Source organism: Sminthopsis crassicaudata, chromosome 1 (genome assembly GCF_048593235.1).
Source record: "Sminthopsis crassicaudata isolate SCR6 chromosome 1, ASM4859323v1, whole genome shotgun sequence".
Classification (NCBI taxonomy): domain Eukaryota; kingdom Metazoa; phylum Chordata; class Mammalia; order Dasyuromorphia; family Dasyuridae; genus Sminthopsis; species Sminthopsis crassicaudata.
The window spans coordinates 344,681,064-344,689,348 of record NC_133617.1 but is presented as its reverse complement, the minus strand read 5'-3'; the positions used below and the strand labels follow the sequence as shown (position 1 = coordinate 344,689,348).

At 32.2% G+C, this 8,285-nt stretch overlaps 1 long non-coding RNA gene across 1 annotated transcript; it reads right to left on the bottom strand.

The window, feature by feature from the left end:
• Positions 1–3,084: 3,084 nt before the first annotated feature.
• Positions 3,085–7,503, bottom strand: LOC141554240 (uncharacterized). The gene is made up of 3 exons (XR_012485803.1): positions 7,449–7,503; positions 7,210–7,277; positions 3,085–3,824 (listed from the first exon to the last, which is right to left on the bottom strand). It is a non-coding gene; the product is annotated as an uncharacterized LOC141554240 (long non-coding RNA).
• Positions 7,504–8,285: the final 782 nt, after the last annotated feature.

Below are 8,285 nucleotides of genomic sequence, written 5' to 3'. Positions count from 1 at the left end.
TTCAGAAATAAATATGATAGAAAAACAGAGACATCAATTAAAAAAAAAAACATTCAAGAGAGTAAAAACATTCTAAAACAAACTTTTAAAAGAGAAATAAACTATTTAACAATATAGTCAAAAAAAGTATTTGTTAGCATTTCCTTCTCCCTTTCTTTTTTTCCTCTCATCCTCTTTTCTGTCTCCTTCATGTCTTCTTTTTTGTTTGTTTGTTTTGTTTTCAGGCCCAAGGAAAACCAAAGAAATTGATGAAGAATGGAGAGAGGGGATGCCTCAGACCACAAAGACACTAATGGCTATATTTCCTAGGCCGGAAGAGGGACATCTTTTGCTGCTGATAGAGTTGTAAGGCATTTATGACATTGTAGATAGGGGGGTAGATCCAAAGCCATTCTAATCCAGTACAGGGTATTTAAATAGCTGGATGACCATTTAACCTTTCTGAGTCTCAGTTTTCTTATTTATAAAATGGAATAAAAGTTGCAAGACTTAAGTAAAATCATGTCAACAAATACTTTTGTAAACCTTAAAGAGTTATAGTATTTTGGGAGATCAAAACAGCTCCAAAAGCACAAAATGATCAGTATGAAAACTTTAAATAGGGTGTCTTTAACTATGTAACCTTAATTGAAACAGTCTTAAAATAATTCCCCTTTCCTCTGGTGGCCTTAATGAGAATAATTTTAATTAAGGTACTTTAAAATTTGTCAGTGTTCAATGAGTAATATTCAACTCTCTCCAAATGTAATTTAAGCATCCTTGATGTCATCTCCTCAAATGGGTCTTTTGGTTCAATAGTCATAAACTCCACAGTCCATGAGAATATATAAAAGCAAAAATGTCATAACTCACAAGTGTGGGAAAATGAAGGCTGAAAAAGAATATAATAGTTGTTTATAGAACCATGCATATCAAGAATTAAGTAACCCTGAATACTAAGATGAAGAAGCACTTAAAAGAGCAACTTCAGGGCATATACAAAGATACACTTTTTTTTTTCAATGAGTAATAAATGTATGGAAGTTGCTAGTAGTAGCAGCAGTAGTAATTTCAGTAGTAAGAGTAGTAGAAGTCACAGTAATAGTAGTAGTAGTAATAGTAGTACTAGTAGTAGTAGTAGTAGTTATAATGGTAATCATAGTAATAGGAGAAGGAAGAGAAAGAATAGAAGAAAGAAGAGAAAGAGAAGGAGGAGGAATGACCTGAAGAGGAGGAGGAGTTGGAGAAGGAGGAGGGGGGAATGGATTTAGCACTAAGCTTTGAGTTAGAAAGATCTGAAATTAAATGTCCACTTGACTCTGACCAATCACTTATTGTCTGTCAGTCTCAGCCTCCTAGAATTTAGCTACTTTCTTCTTTTTTCTCAATAGTATTTTATTTTTCTAAATATATGTAAAGATAGTTTTCAACATTCATCCTTGTAACATTTTGTTTTGAATTTTTCTTCCTCCCTCCCTACCTCCTTCCTCCCCAAGACAGCAAGCAATCTGATATAAATAAAACATGTATAATCCTTTTAAACACATTTCCATTTTTGTCATGTTGTGCAAGAAAAATCAGACCAAAAGGGAAAAAAAAAACTAGGAGAAAGAAAAAGCAAACAAACAAAAGATGAAAACACTATGCTTCAGTTAACATTCAGTCCCCATATTTCTCTTTTGGATTTATTTAGCATTTCCTATCCCAAGTCTATTAGAATTGTTTTGGATCATTTTATTGAATTTATCTATCTACTTTCTTAAGTTTGACTGGGACACAGTTGACATCTGCATTGAGGGAAACCTCTCACATCAAATCCTTTGCATATTTGTATTACAATGAAAAGTAGTAAAGGTACACGATATAAAATTTGAAATTCTTGACTGAATCTATGGGTGGTAGGTACATAATAGATTACATAAAAGGGAATCAAAGTGTTTGAAATGCATTCTTAAATACTTGAAGTTAACATCATGGAGGACAACTATATATCATCCTGACTACAAATTGTCCCTGAGCACTTCTTCCAAAGAAAGGACACTGGAATTGGTCATATAATCATACAAGTAGAGTGGGAAGGATCTTTGAAAATAATTTAATTCAAACTCCCCATTTTATACAAGAAGAAACTGAGACATAGGGGAAAATTATGCAAGGTCACAAAGGTATTAAGTGACTAAGCTATAATTTGAATCCAGATTTTTAAATTCCATACCCATCATTACTTTCATTGTACCACACTGACTGTCCTACAAGTGTTGCCTTTAGTATATCTATAAGTTTCTATATAAATTTTGAACATCTCCATAGAAAATGTAAGCACCCCTTCCATGGACAGAAAATTCGTCCCTATGGGAGATCTAACACCTTTGTATTGTGTTACTAGTCATTCAATAAATACTTGTTAGGATATGTGTGTGTGTGTGTGTGTGTGTGTGTGTATATGTATATATGTATGTATGTATATGCGCATGTGTGTATATACATACCTAATAGCCTCTTACATCATTGTTCTTAAGGGGAAAAAAACTTGCAACCCTATATCAGCAGCTGAATTAAAAAGTTGATAGTGGCAAGTAATCAAGGATTTAACTTTTCAAATCACAAAATGTTATTTGAAAAATCACTCTCTGATGTTTTATAGTCTTTTCTGGCAGTTAGCTTTCAACTGAAAAGAAGATTTTGGTTTAAATTTTCATTTCTGTCAGAAAATGACTAGTTTACACATTATCACAATATGTTCAAAGCATTGCTGTATAATAGTTCCATTAAAAAAAATGTTCCTAAGTCTGTTGGTGACATGAAAGACCACACTTTGGTTGGATAGTTTCACCAAAGTTTATTGCAGAAAACTATTAATTACATTGATATATCAAACATGTATATATTAAAACATATACAAAGGCAAACACATCTAAATGTGTAAAATCCCTTAAGTAGAATTATATTTCTTTTTTATCATTTTTAATATATACTTGATTTTTAGAGAAACTGAGAATATTCTTTATTTAATAGAATTTATGATTATTCTACAAAAGTTCAAAATGAAATACAGAAAGATAATGGTGAAAAGGACAGAAAATTTTGAATTGGCTTAATGTGTCATGAAGGTTTTTAGCTCCTTGATTATATCCCCATAAATTACTCAAGCTTGAAACATAGCAAATGTTTAATAAATGCTTGCTAATTTATTGATTGTAGAAAAATATTCACCATGAAACTTTGAGCTACAATATATTAACTCCTACTTTGTATGAAGCCTTTAGGAAGATATACAATTTGTTGTTGTTGTTGAATATTGTTTTTGAATCTTATCCAATTTTCTGTGGTCCTATTTAGGATTATCTTGGCAAAAATAATGGAATGGTTTGCCATTTTCCTCTTCAGTTTATTGTTCAGTTGAGAAAACTGAGGTAAAATAGGTGAAGCAATTTACCCAATGTTACACAGATAGTAAATGTCTGAGATTGGATTTGAATTTGGGAAGATGAGTCTTACTCAATCCAGGCTTTATGTACAGTACAAACTAAATGCACTCAGAATCTAGTATGAGACTAAAAGACAAATACAGGTAACTGTAATACACATCATTTTAAAAGTTTGTTGAATTGTAAGGGAGGGAAGCCTAAAAATGATTGATTATGATGGAAGTGATAGGTCAAAGCTGGTTTCACGGTTGCAGATATTAGAGATGAACTGAATAATGTTTCCATAGGCAGGGAGATTCAAGTTAGAAGGAAAAATAAGTTTTAGGGGGAGAGACAGTTCCATTTAGGATATATTGATCTTGAGATGTTAGTAGGACATCTAAGTAGAACATCCCAGTGATTGTTGAAGATGTGAGTCTGGAAATAAAAAAGAGAGGTAAACAACAATGTGACTCAATTAAGCATTTTTACTCACTTCTTGAGTCTATGAATTTGTTAAACCCAATACTTCAAAGAAGAAGCAAACGATTCCTGCATATACTTATATTTTCCTTTTGATAGTTTGAATTCCATTTCCAAGGATCTCTTAGTTTTTACTCCTACCTAGGCCTTTTTCTTTATCTTCCTATTCTACTTTATTTATTTTTTACTTCACTTTTTTCCTTAATGTCATTCTGTTCTTCTAACTTCATTCAAAGTGTTTCAAAAGGACATGTGAATAGTGTGTCAGGACTATGGAACATAATAAGAGCTGAAGGAAAATTTTTCTGGGTTTGTTTGTTTCTTTCTTATTTTTTTTACACCTTTAATATTGTTTCAACCATTTAGTGATAACCCATTTCATTGTTATGTAGACATTAGGACATGGGGGGGGGAAGATGTAATCATTTTAAAATGTTGTAAGATGTTGTCATTATATTCAAACAGTTATTTATACATATAAGTAACTCTGTAAGCATGTGTATCTTAACTTTCAACAATGTCTCCATGGATAATTAGCTCTTTAACCACATCTCTATTCTGGTCACTCAAGAGCTGTAGGGAACAATGCAACTGAGGATACTTGGCCTTAAAGTAAAAATAACACTCTCATTGAATGGCTTTGCTGAATCCATCATTAAAATGCACCACTCATCAACAGATACACAAGTCAATTTATAAGTGAAAAGAGTAGCTGTTCATCTGAGAATAAACACAAGGACAGAAGGAATTAGAGCAACTCTGCTAAAATTGAAACAGAGAAATTACTGTAGATAGAAGAACAGTGGCAAATTATGCTATTTGTATTTTCAGACATAGGCTTGCAAAGACCTGTGCAGAATTTTAATTTTGGAGTAGCATATGAAAATGTATCTCAGTGTTGCCCATCTGCAAAATAAAAAAGTGGATTGTCTCTTTTATGATAGTATAATACTATTGATCCAGTATTATTGGGACATATGATTTGAGGTTCACCCCTCTCTTCAGCCAAGTTTCCCATATTCTTTCACCATTGTTCTGTTTTTGATGGGTGAAAATAATTTGAAAAATATTTGGCCAGAACAGGAAGGTGGGATGGAATCCTGAAGAAGAATAGTTTGAAGGGAAGAAACATATGTGAGGAAACGGTAGTTCCTGAATAGTTTTATCTTGAGTCTTGAAGGAAGCCAGAGATCCTAGTAGTCACAGGAGAAGGCAAGACGTCTAGGAAGCACTAGAGAATAATCAGGGTAAATGCTTTGAGTTGGGAGATGGAATGTCCTGCATGAAGAATCACAAATAGGCTTGTGTAGATGGATTGTAAACTATGTCAAAGGTAGAAATGCATAACAAGAATTAAAAGGAAAGGTACAAAGGGGCCAGTTTCCAAATAGTTTTAAAAATTAAGTAAATTTATATTTGCTCCTGGAGGTAAAAAGGGAGTCACTAGAAATTAGCGAGGAACAACATAGGCAGACCTGTGTTTTTTGGAAAATCACTTTAGCAGCTGAGTAAAAGATGGATTAAAATAAGCAAAGATTTGAGACAAGGAGACCAAGCAGAAGATTGCTGAAATAAATGGAATGTGGTGAGGCTGTGTGATAGTGGATATGTATGTTAGAGAGAAAGGGAAGTATACAAGAAATGTATTTGAATGTATGTATGTATGTATGTATGCACATATACATATACATATATGTATGAAGAATATGAGTAAATAATTGAGAACAATGCCAAAATTGCAATCCTAGATGAATGAGAGGGTAGTAGAATCCTTGATGAGAGGAAGAAAGTTGAAAAGGAAAGAGTAAGTAACCAATGCTTTAAAAAAAGTAACTCAGTTACTACTGCCTAGTGAATACTGACTAACCAGATCTGTTTAAAAAATGTACAAGCTTGTAAGTAACTGAATTCAACATTGAAAGCTGTTTTTCATTGGAATTGTACTAACTTAAAACTAAACTAAACAATTGTGCCCCAAGAAGCAATGTTTCAGTGAAACTTAGGAAGATTTCTAAGAACAGATGCAGTGAAGTGAGAATAAGTAAAAGGACAACTTGTGCAATAACAACATTGTAAAGGCAAACAACTTGGAAAGATTTACAAATTCTGGTCATTGAAATCACCATTAATAATTACAGAGGGTCAATGAAGAAGCATGCTACTCAATCCATGACAGAGAGGTGATGGACTCAAGATGGAGATTGAAATACACAGATATTTTGGGCATAGTCAATGTGGAAATTCAATTTGCTTGATTATGTATATCTGTTACAAAGATGTTACAAAAAACATCTGTTTTTTTCTGATTGGGGGGGGAGGAAGACATCAGAAATAAATGTTTGTTAATAAAATATATATTTTAAGAAGAATGAATTTTTTTCTTATATATCCTTATTCTGAAAAACCCCTGAGCACCCAGATTCTGATCAGGCTGGATGAATAGGAAGAATTAGAGTTTCCAAATGCAACCTTTATAATGAGATTAGAGTACTACTAAGCCTCACCATCTGCCCCTGTTCACTTTCATTTCACCTGATGCTTCTTAGAACTTCTGGGTTTTTCTATTGGCCTACAGTTAAATTCTTTATGTGTATCATCTCCTGCAATTAGATTGTGAGCTCTTTGAAAATAAAGTCTATAGTTCTTTTCTCTTCTGTTCTACTTGTATCCCCTGAATTTACTTAATATAGCACTTAGCATAGAGCAATATTTTGTTTTCATTCTCTTATTTTTTCAAGTTTCTCAGTAGACCTTTATGGGAATGGTTATAGAATTAAAAAGATAGAAGAACATTCAACATATGTTTTTAAAAGCAGGATATAGGAAAATGGCATGTTAAAATTCATGAAATAATAAGAACTCACATAAAATAAGTACATTCTATTGGAATGTAATATAAGCACACATGTGGAGAATATAGAAAAAAAATAGAATCAACTTTTCTAAAAGCTCAGAACTCCAAATCTTCCTAAAAGATAGCTCATTAATTCTATTGTCATAAGAGAGCTACATTTATCCAACCAATGTTTTGGTTCCATGTATTACATAGCTATGCAGGGTCATAATTAAAGTTACAAAAGTTGTTGAGGAATTGACTAAGGCCTTGATCAGTATATGAGCTTCTCACTATGAATCAAATAGCTCCAGTCCAGTAGAAACCTCATGAATCAGATAGTAACAGTTAAATACAAGAAAGCACTGTAGTGTATATGGCTAAAAGAAGATACTAAGTGGCTTTGATGAAATTTATTAATTGATATTGAGTTTGCTGGATCTGAGATGAAAATCTATTAGATGTTTTGCATATATTATGTGTGAATTAAATTAGTAAAATAGCTACCTGATAGAAGCAGAGTTTGTTCCTGAGATTTTGAATAATCCCTCCTGCATCCACGTCAGACTGAGGTTCTGTAAAAGAATACGGAGAAGTTGTTATACTATTGAAAACTATTGTATTTATATTTCCACAAGAGATTAATTATTAACTGAGTTTTTGTGTAGTGATTGGAATATTTGGTTATCTAGGAAAATTTTACAAGAAAATTATCATTGCTTATTAATAATAATGATGATAATTACCTTTATTTGTCAATATGTCTTCCTCTGGTCTTTTCTTCTTTTTCCTTCATTAAATGTTTTATGAAGCATAAGAAATCAATAAGATAATGTATCTATTTTTAAATATACACACATACATACACACATATACTATGATGGAAATGACTTTTGATTCTGAACATTTGTAATGCAATAATAGTAATAATGCTCCATATCTGTACTTTCCTTTATGAAACATTGTCACATACTTTGTCTCATCTAATTTTAGCAATTCCATCTGGAATAAGCTATTTGTGTACCCATTTATGCCAGGCTTAAAAATTACTTCCTCATCATGTAAATACCCACTAGAGGCTTTATACTTTGGTACAATATGTATTCTTTGACAGCACAAAATAAATGCTACAGAAAATAAAATTTTCTACCATTAAATATTTGTGCATTTTAAAATGGGTTTATATATATATATGTACATATATATATGTATGTATATATATGTATGTATATATATAATTTTTTTAAAATTCCACCCTTAATGCTATCTCTCTGTTCACAACAACCTTATGAAGTTGACAGGTCAGGTATTATTACTCTCATTGTACAGTTGAAAAATGTGAGATAGCAAAGTGAAATGAGTTGTTTGAAGTCATGCAATTAGTAAATGGCAGAGTCAGTACTCAAACCTTTGGATCCTGAATCTAGATCCAATGTTTTTTCCACTTTCCAATTTAAAAGCAAACCAAAGGCGCATGCCTTTGTCACCTATGGGACTCTAGGCAAATCACAAACTCTCTGGGCCTCGACTACCTCATCTGTAACATAAGGAGATTGCATTAAATGATCTGAGACTCTTCTATC